Here is a 25,152-nt window from a genome sequence, read left to right as displayed (position 1 = left end):
GACACGGCAAAACCTCTGACTTGGGACAGGTGAAGTACTCTGCTTTTGGTCTCTCCAAAATAGAGCCAAGAACTACTCAAGGACTAGTTCTAGGGAATTAAAGGCCCAGACCCTCTTCAGATACAAACTCGAAAAGTGGAGCTTAAAATAGATTTTGCAGAAATTCTCACCAAACTGGCGATTCCTCAAGGTGACACCCACATCCCAGCATGAGAACTAACCCCAGGTTAGGGAGGACCGAATCTCTCTTCACTCCCGTTCACCTCCCCTTCCCATTAACACGTGTGAAACATTTTATACGTAATTTACTTCAGACAGGATATCTGGAATTTACAAGAGGTTGCTTTTTTTGATAATCAATCCCCCTCAAATTAGATAGTCTGACTTGGTGACATGGAGGCCACAATAAACCGTCATAAAAAGCAGTTAACCCAGGCAAGAGGCATTTTCTCAAGGTTTCTGTATGTTTGTGCCAGTGGCAGAAATGCACTGGGTAAAAAAAGGCTTCATTTCTCCAAAGCTAGAGCTGAGTCATGATCACTTTTGTCTGTTGATCATGGCCAGAAATTACTGACATGTCCTTATTCAAGAGAATATATTAAAGCATTAGATTTTCGCCCGGAAGTCATGCCACCTGCTTCCAAAAATAGAGAAAGATATATGCTTGGAGGAATTTACAGAAGCACAGAGGTAAGGCATTTTGGAAGAAGACAGTTAGAAAGGATTCCTTTATTTATGTTGGGAAATTTGTATACAAGAACTTGGTGTTTCCAAAACTAGCACCCCAGAATGTTTACTATGTAAGGCAATCCACAAGCATGTCAGCACTGAAGCACAAAAAAGGCAAAAGAGGTCACTCAAGGGTCCCTCGGAATTAGCTGCCTGACCCTTTCTCTTACAATATTGCCAACTAGATTGTGGAAATACTAGGCATCCCTGGGAGACTACCAGATTGTGCTGAAGACGAAAGCATGACGTGATGGAACTCTGTCAAGTTCAGCATCAGCTACATTCCCAGAATCAGCTCCGGGGATTCCCACCTGAGATCACGAGGCTGATCACAGGACACAAGGGCCTAAGTTTAGGCTCTTCCTATCGACAATGTTATTTTCCAGAAGTTTTTAATAGACCTTATTTTGAATATCTGCGATTAACTATTCTGATAACCATATCGGTGCTATCTAGGAAACCCTGTCCATTGGGACACAAAGACTCATTTCTTTTTTTAAAATGATCTATCTTACCTGGAACAAATTCCTTAAAACCAGCCAAAACCATCATTTCAAAACACTCCTTTCTCCCCCGCTACGTTCTTACCTTTATTTTTCAGTGTATTTGTCCTCTCTACAATGACTACTTAATAATTTTCTGCTATTATCAGATTTCCCTTTACCTCTTTCCTAGTAGATGGGCCTGTGGCCAAATGATAAGTACCTCCCTTCCCACCACTATTCTGTTCTCAAAATAATGGCTTTGGGCTAGAGTGATATCAAGGACAGAGAGGAGAGGGACGGGGTATATAGAGCTGGAATCTATTTCGGAGGTAGAACAAATTGCTGATGCAGTCGATGTAAAGTTGCGGGAGAGGAAGGATGAACAAGATGTGGCTAGGAGTGCCATTTACTGAGATGGGGGAGAGGTGAGTGTATTGGTTTTTTTTGTTCTGTTCTTTCCTTTTGTTTTAAGGGAGAGGAGATGAAAAGTTAACTTTGAAACTTGTTTTCCCTGGTCTCTGCGAATTACAAGGCAAGATCATCCACTGAAAACAAAGCGGGAAAGGTACACAAAAAAGATGAAACTCTTAATGGGTTCTCGTTGCTCATTCAACTGAATTCAAACTCCCAAGCCTGAGATTTAAGGCCTTTTCCATGATGGTACCATTCTACCTTTCAGTTCTATTTCCCCATATATTTGACCAATGAAATCAAAATTATGCAATGTTTCCAACTTATATAAACCAGTGTTCCCAGTTCCATGCCTTCATTCATGTGGTTCTCTGCCCATCCTGCCCTCATCCCAAACATACCTTCTACCGCATTTGACAAAGTCCTGTTCATCCTAAAAAAGTTTCTCTGAGCTGCTGCCACCACCATAAAACCTTTCCAATCCAAAGATTTTGCATCTTTCAAACATCTACCTTCCAGAGAGCATTTATGTTTTACCTTTAATTATATTTAGTTGTGTATTTCTATTAATCCCTGCAAAGCCATTATGCAGGATTCATTTACACATCTCCAAACTTCTCCAGAGACCTCCATGCACACCTGGCCAAAGCAACAGATCTCCTCACCTTAACTAGCTTCTTGTGCAGAGGAAGGTGGAAAAAAAATTAGCAATGTTGACCCAGACTCCGAGCGGGCTCTCCAGGGGTGCAGTATGACCTCCTTGTCTCTTTACTCTTTTCCCTCCTTCCCAGGAAGGTACATCAAGGGGTCCTAGTCTCTTCATTCACAAACCCTGTGACTGTCCCAAGCTGATGTGAAAGGGCTCAGTGTATTTTAAAGACCCTCCCCACCCCATAAACATCCACCACTTCATGCTGTAAGGCACAAGAAGGTCATTCTCCTGACTGAGCAGTTATGACAGCAGGCCTAGAAGCAGGAGACTGGTCAGACACACTTTGGAAGAGGCCTGCTTTCAAGAATCTACCGTTTTCAATGAACTTTCATGACCACATAAGCTTTTCTGATGATATCCAGCCATGATTCTGAGAACATAGGAAGCCATATTTATTCTCACAATATAAATTGGGAGAGGCCTTTAAATTCTTTAGCCCTCTACTACATTCAAATTCCAACAATTCCGTTTATAGAGAACTATTTTTCACGAACACAAATAATATATGGTTAGGCCTGCATTTTGGTAAGAGGACATCCTTGAAGCCCTGACAGTAATTTCTTCAAGGTTACTTCTCCCTAGCAAACGCAGAGCCCAAGGCAGAGCTTCTTTTCCTAAATACACAAGCGAAGCCTCCACCTCTGCCTGAATTAAAAGGGTTGATCACTGCAGCTCTCCCTTTGTCTCATCTGTGCTGCCAGAGCCCATGGGGTCCATCAGACTGCCCAGATTTTATGAGGCCAGGTAGTGGTGTGGCAAAGGGCTCGTGCTTGGATCGAGCCCTACCTGAGTGCAGGTGGGCTGCAGCTTTTCTCATCTGCAAAATGGGGACCCCCTTCCTCATAGGCAAGATACATGCATTGTGAGATAATGCACGTAAAGTGGTTTGCAAAATGCCTGGCACTAGCAGGTGGCCTCGTATTTATTATTTGTCACTTTTATGCCTTTGGTTGAAACGTGTCATAGCCAGAACAGCAAGAGAGTCATGGCTAGGGATTACGTGCTACAAATTCTACACTCTTATTTAAAAAAATATGCCCCAGTGCAAATCTTCTGTTTGGAACAAAGAGATGATGTTTTTTGTTCCCTTGCTGACGGTTCCACCACCCACTCTGAGAATTCAAGGAAGAAACTCCTGGAGAAAGATGAAGCAAAATGTGAAGCAAGTGTCCTGGGCCTCCGAGCTTCATGGTTTTGAAATAAGAAACACTGAAACCAGCGCAAAGGAGAGCAGCTCCCCTGCTGTGCCCGAGGCCCTCTCTGCACCCCAACGGGCACAGCCTCCCATGTGGCCTGTTACAATTAATCTTCTCCACACGATCAAAGCAGAGGGCTGCCCTCTGACTGACTGAGCACAGTCGCACATTCAATGGCCAAGCAGCTTGCCCGCTCCAACTTACTAACTTGGCTTATCCAGGATGCATTCTAGCAGACAAACAGGAGACCTGAAGACTAATTAACAATGACACTGGAGACTGGCAGTGCATAAAGGAAAGAGGTCCCTGACAAATTCCCAATGTCATTAATTGTCCAACCAGAAGATGCTTATGCAATATTGCTAGACCACCAAGGTTGCCTCAGACACAGGCTGTGCCAGGAGTTCCAATGTTAAAAGCCAAAGTCACCCAGGTTCTTTTTCTCTCTCCTTTTTCTATTAAATTTGACAGAATTAAAGTACATATTAATTCCTGAAGTTAGTTACTAATAGGTGATCATTGTGAGAGATGAATAATAAAATAATTGACACTAAATTGAGAGTATTCTCATTTAAAGGCTAAGAGCTTGTGAAGCATTTAAAATACAGCATATAAAATATAGCCAATACTTTATAATAACTATAAATGGAGTATAATCTTTAAAATTGTGGGTCACTATATTGTACGCCTGAAACTTATATAACATTGTACATCAACTATACCTCAATGAAAAAATTTAAAAAATAGCTTAACTGCTTGTGAAGCATTTTAGAGAAAGATATAGTTTTGAATGTTTTAAGATTTCAGATACTAGACTGGTTAGGTCATAAGTGGTTGTCTGTATTTTTGGTTTTTGACCTTTAAGAACAAGGAATAAAGTTATTGAGTAACTGAAAAAGCATGGGTAGGTTATAAGGATACAGAGGCAGGGCCCAGATACAGTTCATCAAAATGTAATACATGTTTAACCATTTTAACAGCTCAAATGTGTATGCACATTTTTAGGAATATATGGCGCATGTCTCTTGCTGTACGAGTTGAAGGACCTATGGGCTTAGTAATGAAGTCAGAATACATTTTTAGAGAAAAGGAAAGATGTATCTAGGCTCTGCTTTTTAACTCTGGGATTCTCTCTTTTCTCCTCTGTTGACCTAATTCCTACCCAACCCCTCCATGGTTCTGTGCCAGTTCTACCTGTTCTTCAGTTTTACAAGAACTGTCCTTTCCCTGAGCGCCATGCTCAAAGGACCACCACAGACGATTGCTGAAGCAACATAAAGAACTGAGAGGCTATGAACAACTATATGTCAATAAAATGGACAACCTAGAAAAAATGGACAAATTTCTAGAAATGTACAATCTCCCAAGACTGAACCAGGAAGAAACAGAAAATATGAACAGACCAATTACCAGTAATGAAAGTCAGTCAATAATAAAAAATAACTCCCTTGGGCTTCCCTGGTGGCGCAGTGATTGAGTCCGCCTGCCGACGCGGGGGACACGGGTTCGTGCCCCGGTCCGGGAAGATTCCACATGCCGCAGAGCGGCTGGGCCTGTGAGCCATGGCCGCTGAGCCTGCGCGTCTGGGGCCTGTGCTCCGCAACGGGAGAGGCCACGACAGTGAGAGGCCCGTGTACCGCAAAATAAAATAAAATAAAATAAACCTTAAAAAAAAAAATTCCCAGCAAACGGAAGTCCAGGACCAAATAGCTTCATGCATGAATTCTACCAAACATTTAGAGAAGAGCTAATATCTATCCTTCTCTATTACCCCCCACCAAAAAAAAAAATGCAGAGGAAGGAATATTTCCAAACTCATTCTACAAGGTCAGCATCACTCAGATATCAAAACCAGACAAAGATATAACACACACAAAAAAATTACAGGCCAGTATCACTGAAAAACATAGATGCAAAAATCCTCAACAAAATATTAGCAAACTGAATCCAACAATACATCGAAAGGATCATTCACCATGATCAAGTGGGATTTATCTCAGGGCAAGGATTTTTCACTATCTGCAAACTGATCAATATGATACACCACATTAACAAATTTAAGAATAAAAACTATATCATTATTTCAACAGATGCAGAAAAAGCTTTTGACAAAATTCAACACCCATTTATGATAGAAAGAACTCTCCAGAAAGTGGATATAGAGGGAACATACTTCAACATAATAAAGGCCATATACTGACAAGCCTACAGCTAAAATCATACTCAATGGTGAAAAGCTGAAAGTACTTCCTCCAAGATCAGAAACAAGACAAGGATGCCCACTCTCAACACTTTTACTCAATATATTATTGGAAGTCCTCGCCACAGCTATTGGACAAGAAAAGGAAATAAAAGGAATCAAAATTGGAGAGGAAGAAGTAAAGCTGTCACTGTTTGCAGATGACATGATACTCTACACAGAAAATCCTAAAGATACCACCAGAAAACTACCAGAGCTCATCAATGAATTTGGTAAAGTTTCAAGATACAAATTTGATACACAGAAATCTACTGAATTTCTACATGCTAACAGTAAACTCTCAGAAAGAGAAATTAAGGAAACAATTCCATTTACAATCACATGGAAAAGAATAAAATACCTAGGAATAAACCTACCTAAGGAGGTAAAAGACCTGTACCAAGAAAACTATAAGACACTGATGAAGAAATTGAAGACAACACAACAGATACAAAGATATACTGTGTTCATGAACTAGAAGAATTAATGTTAAAACAATCACACTACCCAAGGCAATCTACAGACTCATGTAATCCCTAAAAAAAGGGCACTGTCCATAGAACTAGAACAATAACTTTAAAATTTGTATGGAAAGAGAAAAGACCCCAAAGAGCCAAAACAACCTAGAGAAAGAAGAACAGAGCTGGACGAATCACGCTCTCAGACTATACTACAAAGCTACAGTAATCAAGACAGTATGGTACTGGCACAAAAACAGAAATATAGATCAATGGAACAGGACAGAAAGCCCAGAGATAAACCCACGCACATATGGTCAACTTATCTTTGATAAAGGAGGCAAGAGTATACAACGGAGAAAGGACAGTCTCTTCAATAAGTGGTGCTGGGAAAACTGGACAGCTACATATAAAAGAATGAAATTAGAACATTCTCTAACACCATATACAAAAATAAACTCAAAATGGATTAAAGACCTAAATGTAAGACTGGAAACCATAAAACTCCTAGAAGAAAACATAGGCGAAACATTCCTTGACATAAATTGTAGTAATATTTTTTTGGATCTGTCTCCTAAAGCAAAGATATTAAAAGCAAAAATAAACAAATGGGACCTAATTAAAAGGTTTTGCACAGCAAGGGAAACCACTGACAAAACAAAAAGACAACCTACTGAATGGGAGAAAAATATTTGCCAGTGATATGACTGATAAAGGGTTAATATCTAAAATACATAAACAGCTCATACAACAACATCACAAAACCAAAGAACTCAATTTAAAAAATGGGCAGAAGACCTGAATAGACATTCTTCCAAAGAAGAAATACAGATGGCCAACAGGCATATGAAAAGATGCTCAACATTGTTAAGCATCAGAGAAGTGCAAATTAAAACCACAATGAGATATTCCCTCACACTTGTCAGAATGGCAATCATCAAAAAGACCATAAATAACAAATGTTGGTGAAGATGTAGAAAAAAGGGAACCCTCATACTGTTGGTGGGAATGTAAATTGGTGCAGCCACTATGGAAAACAATATGGAGGTTCCTCAAAAAACTAAAAATAGAACTACCATATGACCCAACAATTCCACCCCTGGGTATTTATCCGAAAAAAACAAGAACACTTATTCTAAAAGATACATGCACCACAATGTTCATAGCAGCATTATTTACAACTGTCAAGATATGAAAGCAACCTAAGTGTCCATCAACAGACAGATGGATGAAGAAGATGTAGTATATATACAATGGAATTCTACACAGCCATAAAAAGAATAAAGTTTTGAAATTTTGCCATTTGCAGGGTATTATGTTAAGTGAATTAAGTCAGACAGAGAAAGACAAATACTATATGATATCATTTATATGTGGAATCTAAAAATATAAAACCACCTAGTGAATATAACAAAAAAAAGAAACAGACTCACAGATATGGAGAACAAGCTAGTGGTTACCAGTGGGGAGAGGGAAGAGGGGAGGAGCAATATAGGGGTAGGGGATTTAGAGGTACAAACTACTATGTATAAAATAAATAAGCTAGGGAGGGTGGGAGGGAGGGAGACGCAAGCGGGAAGAGATATGGGAACATGTGTATATGTATAACTGATTCATTTTGTTGTGAAGCTGAAACTAACATACCATTGTAAAGCAATTATACTCCAATAAAGATGTTAAAATGAAAAAAAATAAAATAAAATAAATAAGCTGCAAGAATATATATATATATAGTACAACATAGGGGATATAGCCAATATTTTATAATAAATGAAATATAACCTTTAAAGATTGTGAATCACTATGTTGTACACCTGAAACTTATATAATATTGTACATCAACTACAGTTCAATAAAAAGAACGTGATTTTAAAAAAAGAACTAAGAGGTTAACACAAACTAAAGCAAATGTTTGAGTTAACATCAATGGGGTTTATGTGAGAGATACAAATCGGGGTTAGATTATAAAGGGCATAGAACGCTAGGAGTTCATTCTAAAGAAATTCATTCAATAAATATATCAATTCACCAAATAGCTATTGCGTGCCAACTGTGTGCCACAAACTGTACTCGGTACTGGGGATACATCAGTGAAAAAAGAAAAAAGACTAAAACCTATGCCCTCAGACATTGTAGTGAATGGGTCACCAACAAAATTTCTTAATGGGAATGGCACATAGTAATTATTGTTTTTCGTAATTTGAACTGCACGCAAACATGTGAATTATATCCTTTCATACTGTATTTCAAGGCCTGTCTTTAGTAACAGCAGGACAGTGTAGTGTTCTTCCTAGTGCTTTTCACATCAAGCAACACACACACACACACGGAGCTTTAAGTTTTCTGGACCAAAACATACGTTTAACAAAATAAATTTTAAAACAAATTCAGAAATCAAAATAGCAGTATTAGCATGAGGAACCTACACAATGTTTTTTCATGGTACTGGCCTGGAACTGAATGGTTAGGGGATTACATTAAATCCAATGTATTAAAATAGAAATAAAAAGGCGTTGATCTGGTTGCAATTCGGGGACTTCTACGGAGGGGGAAAATTCATACATAAAATCAGTAAAATATTAGGAATTAAAAAAATTTGCTTGTTAAAGGTTTGGCACAAATGAGAATGCTACTTTGTGGCTATATTCTGTAAGCTCATTTTTTTTAAGGCTACAAAAAGGAAGATTTCAACCCAATTTAAGTCAAAAACAAATGACAAAAACTGGAAATGGAAAGTGTCTATTTCATGTTCTTGGGTTCTGATGCTGGATATGGGGGGGCATTTATGGCTTAGCATGGTGGGGTCGTGAGTGGTGTTATAGGAAATTCTGGGGCTGGGGTGGGGTGCAGGGCAAACAGAAAATCTACCCTAAAAAAGAATCCTGTATGGATTAGATTTCAAAGGGAACCAACTGCTAGATTCATTTTCTGCTAAACAGACCCCCAAAGCCCAAATTTCTGGGCTCAAATCAGACAACCGTGCATTAATGACCCTTGTGTGGACAACCTGTATGGAATCAAAGGTGTCTTCTCTCATCATCCTTTGTTTGGGGATTCCGTTGATATAACTGCCATGTCCAAATTATTCCTCCTAGTGACTCTATGCATCCAAAGGCAAAGATCTGTAGTATCCAAGGTAGTCAAAAACCTTGAATGGGCAACTGGGTATTAGGAGTAAAGATATAGACCTTAGATGCATGGTACCTGGGTTAGAATGTTACCTCAGAATAATGCAGAGGCATAGATGGACTTACACACACCAGTGCTACTTTGTATCTGTACATGCACTGTGTCTATGCCTCAAAAGTCAATTAGAACATTATGCTAAGTGAAAGAAACCAGTCACAGGGGACCACACACTGTATGACTAAATTTGTACAACATGCGCAGAATAGGTAAATCTATAAGATAAAAGGTAGAGTATGGGGTTGCCCAGGACTGGGGGAAAGAGGGGTAGAGAGATTAGGGGGTAAAGCGGTATGAGGCTTCTTTCTGGGTAATGAAAATTTTCTAAAATCGAGTGTAGTGATGGTTGCACAGACCTGTGAATATAACAAAAATCACTGAATTGTACACCTTAAAAGGGTGAATTATATGGAATGTGCTTTTATCTCAATAAAGCTGTTAAAAAAAGCTAATTCAAAACTCTGAGCCTTAAACTGGAACTATATGAGCAGGTAAGTTAAGAATGTCCTATCTGTGCTTCTTCTATAAGGTAGAATCATTTCTCAAATCTTAGGTGCAGTTATGACTTCGTTATAACAGTTATAGTATTTATTAAACCATAATGTGAAGTGGAAAATGAGTTTGGAATACACCTGTACTTCAGAAATCAAATATATTAGTTTTCAGAAGGTACCAATAAATGTTATCAAAATGGAAGACCTAGTAAACAAATAATTGGACTTAAGAGAAATACAAGCAAGGCACTGAAAGAATTTGTTAACTTTTAATCAATTAAAACAAGAGCTTTGGTATGTTTTTAATTGTGGAAGACAGCTATATATATAGTATATAATATATACATGTATAGATCGAAAATTAATACATTAGAAAAATTTTCTCTGTGAACTACTCTTAATCTAAAGATACATTTATTTATTCTTAGTTTTCCATACTCTTTACGGCTTGGAAAGTTATTTAATACCTCTCTGACTCTTAGTTTCTTGATGTATAAAATTTCATGAGGACTAAATGAGAGGTACATGAAAAAGCACTTTGTATACTGAGCAGTAAAATGCTACCCAAAATATTCTTTATCCGTTTAAAACATTCAAACAGTGCTAAGCCTAGCTAGATAACATACTGTACACGGCTTTATTCTTCCCGTTTCGTTTCCAAGAACAACGAAACAATCAGAACCCCACAAATTCTTTGAACAAGTTGACTTTCCTAATATTTATGTGTTTAGTAAACATCAAATCACTATGCTATAAATAGTGTAATCTATCTCACAGCCAAACCATCTTTAAGAAATTGCCCATACTCACTTTTTCCGTTTCTCATTCACTACTTAATCCTGGACCCATTGAAATTTACTTCACCCCAATTCTGACACGGAAAAAACACCCTCATGTCACCAATGAATCTACCCTATTGTCACTGTCCTTTTTTAAAGAAAAAAAAAATCTCATTTTAGTTCACTGCCCAGCAGGATTCCACTCTGTTAAGCACTTTCCCTTCCTGAAACAGTCTGTCCCCTGGCTCTGGGTCCCGCATCCCTGGCTTTTCTCCTACCTCTGACTGCTCTGTCTCCTTTGCAGCCTCATCCTTCTACACTCTGCCATTAAATTTTCAAGTTCTTGAATATTTCTTCTCTTCTCATGCTTTGTCCTCTCACTAGACAATTTCCAGGTAAACATTTCAGTCACCACCTCTAGGACTATAACTCCTAAGTGTACATGTGTAGCCCATAGTTTCACCTCCAAAAGAGCTCTTGAGTCCATCACTCTCACCAGACTGCTGAGACACCTTCTTAGCTGTTCTTCCCACATCCACCCTTGCCTCCTCCTGATCTGTCCTCCACACTGGAGTCCAAGTCATCTTTATAACACACACACCTCTGATTATGCCACTCCCCTGCTTAAACCCACCAGGGGCTTCCACTGCTCTTAGAGACTAGCCCTTCCCTACACTCACTCCCTTCCCCTGCCACACTCTGCTCCAGTGGCCCTCTCTCAGATCCTCAAACATCATCAATTTCTTCCCATCATCAAGGCATTTTTTAGCCAGTGATATTTTCCTCCACGCCCTGGGTAACCAGGGCCTAGTTAGTGGTTAGTCATCATTTTCATCTCAGCTCAAAGGTCACTTCATTGGGACTGCTTTTTGACCCTCCACTCTATACGCATGAGGTCTCCCCCACTATAGTCTCATAGCATGGCATACTTCGCCTTCGTAACTATACGATAATCTTCACGATTACCTGAATGTCTCCCTCATTAGGCAGAAGCAGTGTACTTTGCTTACTGTAACTTCCCTGGCATCTACTATGATGTCTAGCCCATACAAGATACTCAATGAATATTTGCTAAGTAAATGAACAAACTACTAAGCAAACTACCAAATGAATACACTTACATGCAGGCAGTACAGATATTAGTGCCTTGATAAAATCTGTCTCTAGTATATACATACACAGACACACAAAAATCCATCTTTATATGTAAAATGCACCTAGATGGATAGAGGCAGGGGCTGGGGAAGACACATGTGGACCGAATACCATGTCATTTTCATTCACATTCATTCAGATATGAGATACATGTTTTTTAAAAAAATTCAAAACCTCGATTCAGAATTCTTGGAAAGGGGATAGTCATTATTGGAAACAAAAATCTTTGATAAATTCTTGGAGCCAAACATCCCAAGAGCTCCAGATGAGGGCTTCAGGGAAATGAGATGTTGTCTTTCGTAACAGAGGAAGAGGAGTTTGGATCTCTCTCAGAAGGAGAGATGGATACAGACATTTATGGGTAGGATGAGACTACAACTGAATTGGAGAAGTCTGGCTTCTGGGTCATTCCCGCAGCTTCAGTAGAGCCCCACTGAGCCCCACAGCTTGCTGCTGTGAGTGAGTGTGGCCTGTGAGTAATGAGGAGGGGCTGAATTTTACACAAAGTTTGGACCTAGTGCAGAACAAAGACACCTCACAAGAAGGCATCCCTCCAATCCCCTTCCCTTCAAATCCTATGGACATCTTTGTTTTTCCACAGAGATGGGATTTTGGAGTAAGCTGCTCTTAGGTCACAGGAGACAGGGTGGCTTCTAGCCCTACGATGCATCTTTACGGGTTATACATTCATGTATAGTCATACATTCAAAATATTGAGTATCTGCATTGTGCAACTGGTAAACACTGGGGACAAATATTTAACCACACCTATCGGTCACCTCTCCTTTCAAAATGTTCATAAGAGTCTAATAGCACAGAGAGACAGGGAAATCAACAAACTGTAATATAGGATAGTGTCATGGGACACCAGGTAGGAGCTTCCAATTCAGATTGGAATCGGGAGGTGGGGCCCAGGGAAGGTTCTCCAAAAGAGATAACTTATGAGTTGAATTGCAAAGGTCAAGGAGGAGTCAGCCAACCAGCCCAGCATAATGAAGGAAGAGGGAAGTAGTTTCAGAAAGAAGAAATATGAGGAGGAAAAGTAAAGCATTACAGATATGCATGGGTCATTTGGGATAAGCTAAATGGTAATAGGATGACTGGACCTCAGAGACACAGATCTTCTCTTTCCTGGATCTCTAGTGTCCTGATACAAAGGAACTGGATTAAAAGGAACTGGAACCACCTTGATTAGAGAAAGGACAGAAAATGCCGTACAAGTAGGAGGCTTGTAATTTTATATAAAGTGGTCAGGAAGACACTGTGAAGACATCTGACTGGAGACTTGACCAGAGTAACGGAGGGAGCCAAAGTAAGTCTGAGGCGGAAAATCAAGAGTGTGGATTTAGGACATGTTAAGTTGGAGATGTCAATTAGACACCCACATTATATATAAAAGCCTGCAGTCCAGGCTGCATGGCTGGGATAGGAATACACTCCAGGAGATCACAGGCATAACACTGGTATTTAAAGTCATGGAAGTAGATGAATTGCTAGGGAAAGAAGAGAAGAGGTTGCATGCAAGCAGTGGAGGAGAGGTCAGCAAAGGACAGAGAGTGAAACTGAGCAGGACCCTGTAGGGTTCCTGGGCATGGAAGCCTTTCTGTCTCCGTCCAGCCTCCATGACCTTCCCTGAGTTCGGAAGGGCAGATTTGAACAGGTGCTAAGCAGGGAAGGGAAAGGATGCAGAGACAAGGGAGGGGCAGCCAAGAAACAATAGTGCAGCCTTGGGGCAAGGTCCTGGTCCCTCAAGGGATGCACATAACAATGTCTTCAAACTCTTTAAGATGTCAGCACTCCTCCTACCAGAGAAAGACCACCTGAGGCTACATTAAAGGAACCAAAGAAGCTCATCAAGAAGATTACCTGAGACCAGATTAGAGGAGGGCAGGCCCTGTACATACCCTAATCTTATTAGCAACTCCACTCCAGAACCTTTACTATAAAACTCATCAAATCCTCCCCGGTTGGGACATACAGTTTTTCGGGGCATGAGCCCGCTCTGTCCCCCTTTGCCTGGCAAAGCAATAAAGGTATTCTTTTCTACTTCACCCAAAACCCTGTCTCTGAGATTCGATTAGGCACCAGTGTACAGAGGCTGAAATTTTGGCAGCAAGAATGAGCAGGAAAGTAGAAAATCAGGAGTGTGGAGTCACAAGATCCGAGAGGAAACCATTACTGCAAGGAAAAGCAGTCAGCTCTGCGCAATACTGTTGAAAGGTCAAGCTGAAGACAGAGAAGGGACCACTGATTCTAGCAACAGGGAGGTCACTGGTCGTCTCAGAAGCAGTTTCAGGGAGTCGGGGGTGGAGGGAGGAAACTAAATAGGAGAGAGGTGAGGTAAGTGAAGACACATTCTATAGCCACTGGTTTATGAAGTTAAGCTAGAGAAACAAAAAAAATGCAAAACGGGGAAGATCCTTCCATCCACGAAGATAGTCGCTAGCGCTTCTCTGATCAAGAGTGGGTGCCCCTTTCCCCAGAGAAATGTTGTGTAAAAATAAACCCACCAGGAAGCTTGGGTCCAGGGGAATCCCATGATGCTGATTCACTTCACAGAGGGAGGCTGTCCAAGATCAAATTTACCTTAATGTCCCATGATCATGAGTATTCTCCATGAAAAAATTTAAGCAGAAGTGACAAGGCCAAGTGAGGACATGCCAACACGCTTTAGGACTTTTGGAAAGACTTGCAAAGCTGGGCCACTGACTACAGCCTTTGCACGGAATTGTCTCAAGCACTATTCAAAGGTCCCTCCTATCAAACATCGCAGCTGAGTCAGAATTTCCACTGTGATGATTATGTGGTCATAGATGCTGCCTTGGCCTGTGAGACATTAGCATGAAAAATATTCATTAATCACCTACCCATGACTAGGCCTAAATATAGATGGATTGGGTGTGCTTTGTTATAGAGTGTTAAGTGATCCATCCATTTCTTTGAAAACAACCCTTCCCGTGGTCCCCATGAAAATCGCCACCATTAGAAGCCTTCCCTTGAACTAAAGATGCTACCTCCAGAAGATCTCTTTAGAAATGCATATATATATATTAGCTGAGAAAGCAAACGTTATCAAACAAAAATTTGAGAGGGTAGATTTCAAACAAGAGACAGGGAAATTGCGTTACAATGGAAGAAAAAGTCAGGATCAGCAAGGTTCTGATCTCTAAGTAGACGGTCTAGTGGGAAGCCTTGGGCAGGCAGCAAACATGAAGTTGCTGAGCATCTGAAAGGGAAGGGAACTCATCCTGGGGAGGAGAGCAGCAATTAACTTCTCTGAAGTATTATGAAGGTGATACACATAAAGAAACGCAAAACACACTTACAAAAAAAGTAATAGGAAAAATATCATTCATGGTACCATGACCAGAACAGCCACCATTTAATACTTTGGTACCTTTCTTTTTAGTGTCTCAGCCTCTGCATCACCACACCCGCCCCAAACTTCCATAATTTTATGGAGGTTGCTTTTATATGTTATTTTTATATACTTTTATTTGATAGAGAAATTTATGTATCTTTATTCTTTCTATTAAACATATCAGGCACACTTTCTCATATTATTTCACAAAATTCACAAGCACTGTGTTTAACAGCCATATAAAATTTCATCAAGTGGATATGCCTTAATTCATGTAACAGTTCCCTTGCAGCTGAATACCAAAGTCCTTTCTACCTTATTCTTATAGTGAATTATTCAGGCTTTAAGTAACATCTGTGCCCATAAAAACTTATTCTGAGTTTAAGATGACTTCTTTAGGATAGATTTTACAAGTGGAATTAAGGGTAAAAATTTAAAAAAAATTTTTTTTAAGTCCTTGATACGTAGTGGCCAAGCTGCTTTTGGTACAACATGGATTGTACCAAAATGGGAAAGATGAAGGAGAGAGATTTTTGAAAATAAAATTGTACCTCCTCTACCACGCCGCAGAGGTGGCTGGCTACATAGGAGCTAGAATTGTGCCTGCCACTGTAATATAAGGACTATGGTCCTTGCATTTGAAGTGATTATACTCTAGGATGGAAAACAGTGAGATGACCATCCATGCATTGAGGTAATTTACTCAAAGGTGAAGATAACTGGTGACATACAGAAATTAATACGAAATAATATAGAATTAACCACAGCATAAGACTAGGTTTGAGGCCTGTCCCTGACAGCAGTTTTGAAAGGTCCTATGTAACACGTTTATTCTGAATGTCAATTATACTATTGTCAATGCCAGTGGAGCAATCTGAATTTTGGGGGTGTCTACAAGCAAAATTAAAATTTGCCTCCAACACTCATGTTTTTGGAGAAACATACATTTATGTAATTATGAACACATAAATTTAAGATGCTCGGACCTGTAGATCAAGAATATCACATAAATTTAAAAAAAAAAGAAAAAAAAAAGACTATCACGTAATGATATGGACACCTGATTACAATTTAAGCAATTTGTGGAGAATAGACGGAACTTACGTTTTGGGGCAATCAAGTGAGTATTGCTTTAAGGAGTATCTTTAAGTGAAAATCAGTGGATGAAAAGTAAGAGGTTGCTGATGGGATCAGCAAAGGCAGAGCCAGGCCCTGTTGGGTAGGATGCCTCCTTCTCACAGCAGTGACACCTGAGATACAGCCATCCATCTTACCCGGTGCCCGAATCAGGAACATGCTTTTCCATAGAAATGCTTAAATAAAAGATACTTCCTCTGGAGCCAAAATGCTGATTTCGTGCAATTTTCATTAAAGTTAAGTGACGAATTCACTCACACATATAAATCTTTGAAGGCAACAGCAATTCAAGGAGATCGGTATGTGAAAGAGGTAGCGGTGCTAGCGGTGGCGATCTTAGGACTGTTTCCTCCCAGCAGTGCAACAGCTGGCTACGAAGAGACCAGTGACGGTGATAAATAAGCCCATTAGCAAAGAGGAACCTGTCTCCACGTTGCTCAATCAGGACAGCTGTGAGCCTTCTGCAGCCTCTCTGACCTCCAGGCCCACATTCCCGTCTCAGCCTTCACCAGTTAATCACACTAACTGTAATTTTCTACTCTGCAAAGTGTTTACCTCTAAATAAATCTTGAAGAAATAAAAGAGAAAAGATGGAAAGGCATAAGGAGAAGGGAGAAAGGGATGGAAAGTTATTTTAAAACATACAACCTCAACTGGTGGATGGATTCTGGTATCTAATCTTGGCTACGGGGATCATTGGCAAAGCATGAAGCTGGCAACTTCTGCTAATCAGTTTGCCACTGTCTTCAGATTTAATGCAATATCTGGCTCAGACGTTTAAAAAAAAAATCCCCTATTCCAGCTAAAATATTTACACAGTCCTATGTGTTTCACTTAATGCCGGTTAAGCAATCGTCTTTTAAAACTCCGCAGACACTTGTAAATCTGTCGGGCCTATAAACAAGGCTTCATATAAAGAGGGCTGCATTGTCAATTTGCTGGGAGTCGAGATTTCTTAGGATGTGTTTGAAATTAAAGTTGAAAATCAGAAAGAGTTTAGAGCGGGTAACAAAGTGGCCAATCGTCTCGCTGGCGGGATGCTGTTAGTAGTATTAACGGGAAGCCTCCAGACACTGACCTCAGCTATTTAAAGCCCTGCTCTCCTATAAACCTGTCATTGATCCTACCTCTCTGTTGAGTTATGGTACAGGGAAAGTTACTGGTCCAGCAGCCCTGGTCGTCTGCATCCTAGGGCCTGTCAGGTTAGAGAAGGTGAGTTGGTGAGGTCTGACACAGGAGGCTACTATATGGTTACATGTGACATGAGTGTGTATTAAGTGGGGAAGGATGGGGGACTCTCAGAGGAAAGGGGAAATTCTGGGTACAGCTGATGCTGGGAAGAACAAGACAGCTGAAGGGTGACAAATACATAGTATCTCCTGGGAGAGGCAAAGTAAAACAGGTTCTAAAATGTCTATTAAACTCCCCTACATCTTCAGCCCTGATGTTAATGAGCCTGAGTGATAAAATTTAAAGGCAAGGGAGGCCCACCTGAGCTATCTCCTGCTGGCCTGGGGAGCCGCAGGATCTTAACCCTCTCTTCAAGATGAGTCAGGTACCTGTGATAAGACTCTGAGCAAAGTGAATAATCATTTAATTCCTCCTATTAGATTAAATACCTTTTTACTCCATGTCACTGACTTGAACATGTCACTGATTATGACTCACACTTTTATAACAGCTTTAAAGAAGAAAGATAATACATTAAAAGTACACATCAGTTTAAAAACCTAGACCCAGGGAGAGGGTTCAAGATGGCCGTGAGGGAAGATCTTGAACTCACCTCCTCCCATGGATGTAACAAATCTACATCTGTATGTGGGAGAATTCCCTCGGAAAAGGACATGAAAATTGGATGAACACAGCCTCCACAACGAAGGATAAAAGGACAGTATCAAGATAGTATCTTTTACCTGAGGAGTGAGGCATTCAAGCTCCATGTCAGGCATTCCAACCTCTAGATCCTGCACAGGAGAGACAAGCCCCCAAACACCTGGCTTTGAAAACCAATGGGGTACAGTCCAAAAAACGACAGGACTGCATGGAATGAGGAAACCTACTGTTAAAGGAGCTGCATGAAGACTCACTGGACCTGAAAATCAGTGCAAACACACCAGACTTATTAACAGCGGACCACAGGTGAAGGTAACGCACTTACTAATCTTAAAGTGTCTGCCAGAGAGACAGGAACCAGTTTCAAGGCTCCCCTGGGACTGAGACACTGGCAGAAGCCATTTGTGTGAACTCAGGTGACGATGCTAACGCCAGTGCTGGTGGGTACCATTTTGGAATTCTCCCTCTAATCTGTTAGCACCAGTGGGCGCACCCTGCTGAGGCCTCAGACGGGCCTCGCAGCTGGCTGGGTGATAACCCTGTCCACCAGTGCCCCACGGCAGCCACAGTCTGACCACAACAGAAGGGTACATGAAGCCCACATAAGGGATACCCCTTGAGTGCCAAGCTATGGTGGCTGGGTGGGATTGTGCTCCTGAGCTCCACAGGACATCTCCTAAATAAGGCTACTCCTTCAAGACTGGGAGAGACAGATGATACACCCCGTACAAAGACACAAATACAGAGTATTAGGCAAAATGAGGAGACAAAGGAATATGTTTCAATCAAAAGATTAAGATAAAACCTCAGAAAAAAACCTAAATGAAACAGAGACAAGCAATCTACCCAATAAAGAGTCCAAAGTAATAAAAAGGCTTATGGAACTCAGGAGAAGAATGTATGAACACAGTGAGAACGTCAACAAAGAGATAAAAAATATTATCCAAACAGAAGTTTTAGCTGAATTGAAAAATACACTAGAGGAGTTCAATAACAGACTGGGTGAGGCAGAAGAACCAATCAGTGAGCTGTAAGACAAAGCAATGGATGAAGGTTAAAAGACACTTACAAAGCAAGCATGAAGGTTAAAAGACAAAAGTAGTAAAATTAACTAAAATTACAAAAATTAGTTAAGGGATGCATAAAGAGGCATAAAATGCGTCATCAAAAGTATAAAATGTGTGTGTGGGGGAGAGTAAAAAGTTAAAGCTTTAACAAGTGTCCAAATTTAAGCTGCTACCAACTTAAGACAGGCTACTACTTGGATGTTCTAGGTGAACCGCACTATTACCACAGGAAAAAAACTTACAGTAAATACACAAAAGAAAATGAGAAAGAAGTCTAAACATAACACTAAGGAGAAACATCAAAACACAAGGGAAAAGAGAAAGAGAAGAAGAAAGGAAGATAGAGGAACTACAAAAACCAGAAAACAAATAACAAAATGTCAAAAGTATAACTGTACTTACTGTATTGTATTGTAAAAGTATCAATAATTACTTTAAATGTAAATGGACTAAATTTACCAATCATAATAAAAAGAGTGGCTGAATGAATTAAAAATCAAGACCCATTCATACGCAGCCTATGTGAGCCTCACTTCAGAAGAAAGTACACACACAGACCTAAAGTGAAGGGATGGAAAGAGATATTTCATGCAAATAGAAATGAAAAGAAAGCTGGAGTAGCTACATTCATATCAGAAATTAAAAGACTTTAAAACAAAAACCAATAAAAGACAAAGAAGCGTATTACATAATAATCAATGGGTCAATCGAACAAGAGACTGCAACATTTGTAAATATTTATGCACCCAACATAGGAGCATCTAAATATACAGAGCAACAATTAACAGATGTAAAGGGAGAAACTGACAATAATACAATAACAGTAGGGGACTTTAACACACCACTTACATCAATGGAGAGATCACCCAGAGAGAAAATCAGTAAGGAAACATTGACCTTAAATGACACATTAGGTCAGATAAACTTGATAGACACATACAAAACATTCCGCCCCAAAGCAGCAGAATACACATTCTTCTCAAGTGTACATGGAACATTCCCCAGGACAGATCACATGTTAGGTCACAGAACAAGTTGCAATGAACAAGTCTCAGGAACACTGAAATCACATCAAGCATCTCTTTTGACTACAATAGCATGAAACCAGAAATCAGTCACAAGAAAAAAAAATGGGAGAAGCTACAAAAAAGTGAAGATTACACGACATGCTACTGAACAATGGGTCACTGAAGAAATCAAAGGAGAAATTTAAAAATACCTAGAGAAAAATGCAAACAGAAATATGACATACCAAAACCTATGAGATGCAGCAAAAGAGGTTCTATGGAGGAAGTTCGTAACAAAACAGGCCTACTTCAAGGAACAAGAAAACTCCCAGATAAACAGTCTAACCTTAAACCTAAAAGGACTAGAAAAAGAAGAACAAATGAAGCTCAAAATTAATCGAAGGAAGGAAGAGAGTAAATGCACAATAAAAATAATGAATGAAACTAAGAGCTGGTTCTTTGGAAAGGTAAACAAAATTGATAAAACTTTAGCCAGGGCTTCCCTGGTGGTGCAGTGGTTGAGCGTCCACCTGCCGAGGCAGGGGACATGGGTTTGTGCCCTGGTCCAGGAAGATCCTACATGCCGCGGAGCGGCTGGGCCCATGAGCCATGGCTGCTGAGCCTGCGCATCCAGAGCCTGTGCTTCGCAACAGGAGAGGCCACAACAGTGAGAGGCCCGCATACCGCAAAAAAAAAAAAAACAACTTTAGCCAGATTTATCAAGGAAAAAAGAGAGAGGGCCCAAATCAATAAAATCAGAAATGAAAGAGGAAAAGCTAAAACTGATACCACGAAATACAAAGGATCATAAGAGATGACACCAACAAACTGGACAAGATAGAAGAAATGGATAAAACCTAAAAACATACAATCTTCTAAGACTGAATCATGAAGAAACAGAAAATCTGAACAGACTGTTTTCTAGTAAAGAGATTGAAACAGTAATCAAAAATCTCCCAACAAACAAAAGCCCAAGACAACACAGCTTCACAGGTGAATTCAACAAAACATTCAAATAAGATTTAATGGCCATCCTTCTCAAACTCTTCCAAAAAATCAAAGAGGAGGGAAACCCTCCAAACACATTTTATGAAACCAGCATTACCCTGATACCAAAACCAGACAAGGACACCACACAAAAAAAGAGAAAATTACAGGTCAATATCCTTGATGAACACAGATGCAAAAATCCTCAACAAAATTCATCAAACTGAATACAATACGTTAAAAGGATCATACACTGTGATCAAGTGGAATTTATTCCAGGGATACAAGATGGTTCAACATTTGCAATTGAATCAACATGATACATCAACATGAACAAACTGAAGGATAAAAACCGTATCATCATCGCAACAGATGCAGAAAAAGCATTTGACAACATTTAATATCCATTCATGATAAAAACTCTCAACAAAGTGGGTATAGAGAAAATGTACCTTAACATAATAAAGCCCATATATGACAGATCCACAGGTAACATCCTACTCAGAGGTGAAAAGCTGAAAGCATTTCCTCTAAGATCAGGAACAAGACAAGGATACCCACTCTCACCACTTTTACCCAGCATCGTACTGGAAGTCCAACCCACAGCAATCAGACAAGAAAAAGAAATAAAAGCAATCAAAATTGGAAAGGAAGAGGTGAAACTGTCACTGTTTGTAGATGACACAATACTCTACATGGAAAATTCTAAAGACACCACCAGAAAACTACTAGAGCTCATCAATGAATTTGGTAAAGTTGCAGGATACAAAAATAATTAAAATAGAGAAATCTGTTGCATTTCTATACACTAACACCAACTATGGGAAAGAGAAATTAAGGAAATAATCTCATTTACAATCACATCAAAAAGAATAAAATACCTAGGAATAAACCTACCTAAGGAGGTAAAAGACCAGTATTCGAAAAACTATAAGGTACCAATGAAAGAAACTGAAGACAATACAAACAGACGGAAAGATATACTGTGTTCATAGTTGGGAAGAATATTGTTAAAATGACAATACTACCCAAGGCAATCTACATATTCAATGCAATCCCTATTAAAATACCAAGGGCGCTTTTCACAGAACTAGAACAAAAAATTCTAAAATTTGCATATAACTACAAAAACCCTGAGAGCCAAAACAATCTTGAGAAAGAAGAACAAAGTTGGAGGTGACATGCTTCCTGATTTCAAACTATAGTACAAAGCTACAGTAATCAAAACAGTATGGTATTGGCAGAAAAACAGCTACATAGATCAATGTAACAGAATTGAGAGCCCAGAAATAAATACACATGTGTGGACAGTTAATTTACAACAAAGAAACAAATAACACACAATAGAGAAAGGATGGTCTCTTCAATAAATGGTGTTGGGAAACAGAACAGCCACATGCAAAAGAATGAAACTTGTCTCTTACACCATGTACAAAAATTAATTCAAACAAAACTGAAGACTTGAATGTTAAGACCTGAAACCATAAAATACCTAGAAGAAAACATAGGTGGTAACCTCACTGACACTGGTCTTAGTTATGTTTTGTAGATCTGACTCCAAAGCCAAGGGGGACAAAAATAAAAATAAACAAATGGGATTACATCAAACTAAAGGCTTTGTACAGCAAAGGAAATGATCATCAAAATGAAAAGGCAACCTACTAAATGGGAGAAGATATTTGCAAATCAAATATCTGATAAGGGATTAATAGCCAAAATATACAGAGAACTCATACTACTTAACAACAAGAAAACAAACAACTTAATTAAAAATGGGCAGAGATTCTGAAGAGACATTTTTCCAAAAAAGAGATGCAGATAGACAACAGGCACATGAAAAGATGTTCAACATCACTAATTACTAGGGAAATACAAATCAAAACCACAATGAGATACACTTTACACCTGTTAAAATGGCTATTTTGGAAAAAATAAGAAATAACAAATGTTGGAGAGGATGTGGAGATAAGAGAACTTTGTACACTGTTGGTGGGACTGTAAACTGGTGTAGGCACTGTGGAAAATGGTTTGGAGACTCTGTATGGAGAATCAAAAAATTAAGAATAGAAATACCATATGGCCAACGTATTCCACTTCTGGGTGTTTATCTGAAGAACACAAAAACATTAATTAAAAAAGATAAATGTACCCCTATGTTCACTGCAGCATTATTTACAACAGCTGAGATATGAGAGCAGCCTAAGTGTCCATCAATGAATGAATGGATAAAGAAGATGTAAGAGACACACACACACACACACAAAATGGAATACTACTCAGCCATAAAAAAGAATGAAATTCTGCCATTTGAGACAACATGGATGGACCTTGAGGGTATCACACTAAGTGAAAAAAAGTCAGGGAGAGACAAAGACCATATGATCTCACTCATACATGGAATCTTCAAAAAAAACAAAACAAATGAACAAACAAAATCAAATAAAAACAAATTCATAATACAGAGATTAGATTACTGGTTACCAAAGGGGAAGGAGGTTGGGAGTAGGGGAGACAAATGAAGGGGATCAACAATATGGTGATGGATGGTAACTAGATTTGTGATGGTAATCACTGTGTAGTGTACACAGATATTGAATTATAATGCTGTATGCCTGAAACTTATATAATTATAAAAACCTCACCCCCAGCTTAAAACACTCAATTTTGTGGGTAGGGGTAGGGGATTAGTGGGAAGTATTTCCTGGATTGAAGCAACAAATGAGGTATTTGTGATTCCAAGGTATAATGCCTTGAACAGAAGGTAGCAAATATCTGTTGATTCTTTTTACAATATCACAATCAGGAAGGGCTTTGCAAATGTTTTTGTGAATCTGGAACACCAAATTCTGCTCACTTCTCACCCCTATCAGATAGTGGGAAAGTTTAATCACTGTTCTTAGGGACAGATTCCTGCTCCTGGGCAGAAGAGAAATCCAAAGAGTAAGTAGGAATAAATTTCTCCCCTAGAAAATGAGGGTAACACTTGTTCTTAAAATGTGTTTACAGAAGACTTGATATTTCAGTGAGTTTATTTAAAATCAGCAGCTAACTCAGTGCTTTGAATAAATATTTGCTGAACAAATGAACTGATTGAAAAGGTCAAACAAGGTCCTTCTCACATTTTGAAGAATTTTTTTTTTTTGGATACCCGGAGATTTGATGATGTTTTTAAAGGCCATCAAAATAGTCAAGAAAAAGTTTAAAAACACAGTAAAATTAGCTGGTTTAGCATATTAGCCATGATAGCTTTTCCTTGGGTTTTCCTCTTTCTGTAAGTTATGGCACAGGGAAAATGACTGGTCTAACAGTGCCTGGTTGTCGACACTGAGTCGGACATAATTGTCTTTTATCTCTGCACCCAATAGTCTGTGAAAACTATCAACCTCTCAACCTGCATGATGGAAAACAAATGGCCTTTAATGGCCAAGAGTGTCTTGAACCTCGGCCTGTTTCATGCATGTTATCTCATTTTATTCTCATAAGAACTCTATGAGCTTGGTCCTGCCATTACTGCTTTTTATTTAGGTGAGGGTGGGTAAAGTCATACAAATATTAAGTGGCTGAGCCAGAATTCGAAACCAGGGGTGTCAGACCTGCTGGCCTCATGCTATCCTGTCTCCTACCCCAACCATCTACAGGCAGACCTCAGAGATATTGCAGGTTCGGTTCCAGACCGCTGCAATAAAGCAAGTATCACAATAAAATGAGTCACAAAAACGTTTTGGTTTCCCAGTGCAAACGTCAGTTATGTTTACACAGTATACTACAGTCTTTTAGGTATGGAATAGCACGATGTCTAAAACGGTTTCTCTGCAGCCGGCAGTGCTGTTTGACGGCATTTTACCCAGAGTAGAACTGCTTTCAAAGTTGGAGTCAATCCTCTGAAACCACACTGCTACTTTGTCCACAAACTTAA

At 39.4% G+C, this 25,152-nt stretch overlaps 1 protein-coding gene across 1 annotated transcript in view; it reads right to left on the bottom strand.

Moving 5' to 3' along the window:
* The window catches only part of FMN1 (formin 1), a 300,963-nt gene that overhangs the window by 104,965 nt on the left and 170,846 nt on the right, over nucleotides 1-25,152 (bottom strand).

The sequence above is a fragment of the Aethalodelphis obliquidens genome, unplaced genomic scaffold (genome assembly GCF_003676395.1).
Source record: "Aethalodelphis obliquidens isolate GAN/ISIS:26980383/991018 unplaced genomic scaffold, ASM367639v1 scaffold51, whole genome shotgun sequence".
In the NCBI taxonomy this organism is placed as follows: Eukaryota; Metazoa; Chordata; class Mammalia; order Artiodactyla; family Delphinidae; genus Aethalodelphis; species Aethalodelphis obliquidens.
Note: the sequence above shows the minus strand (reverse complement) of the source record. Positions and strands in the feature narration are given on the sequence as shown.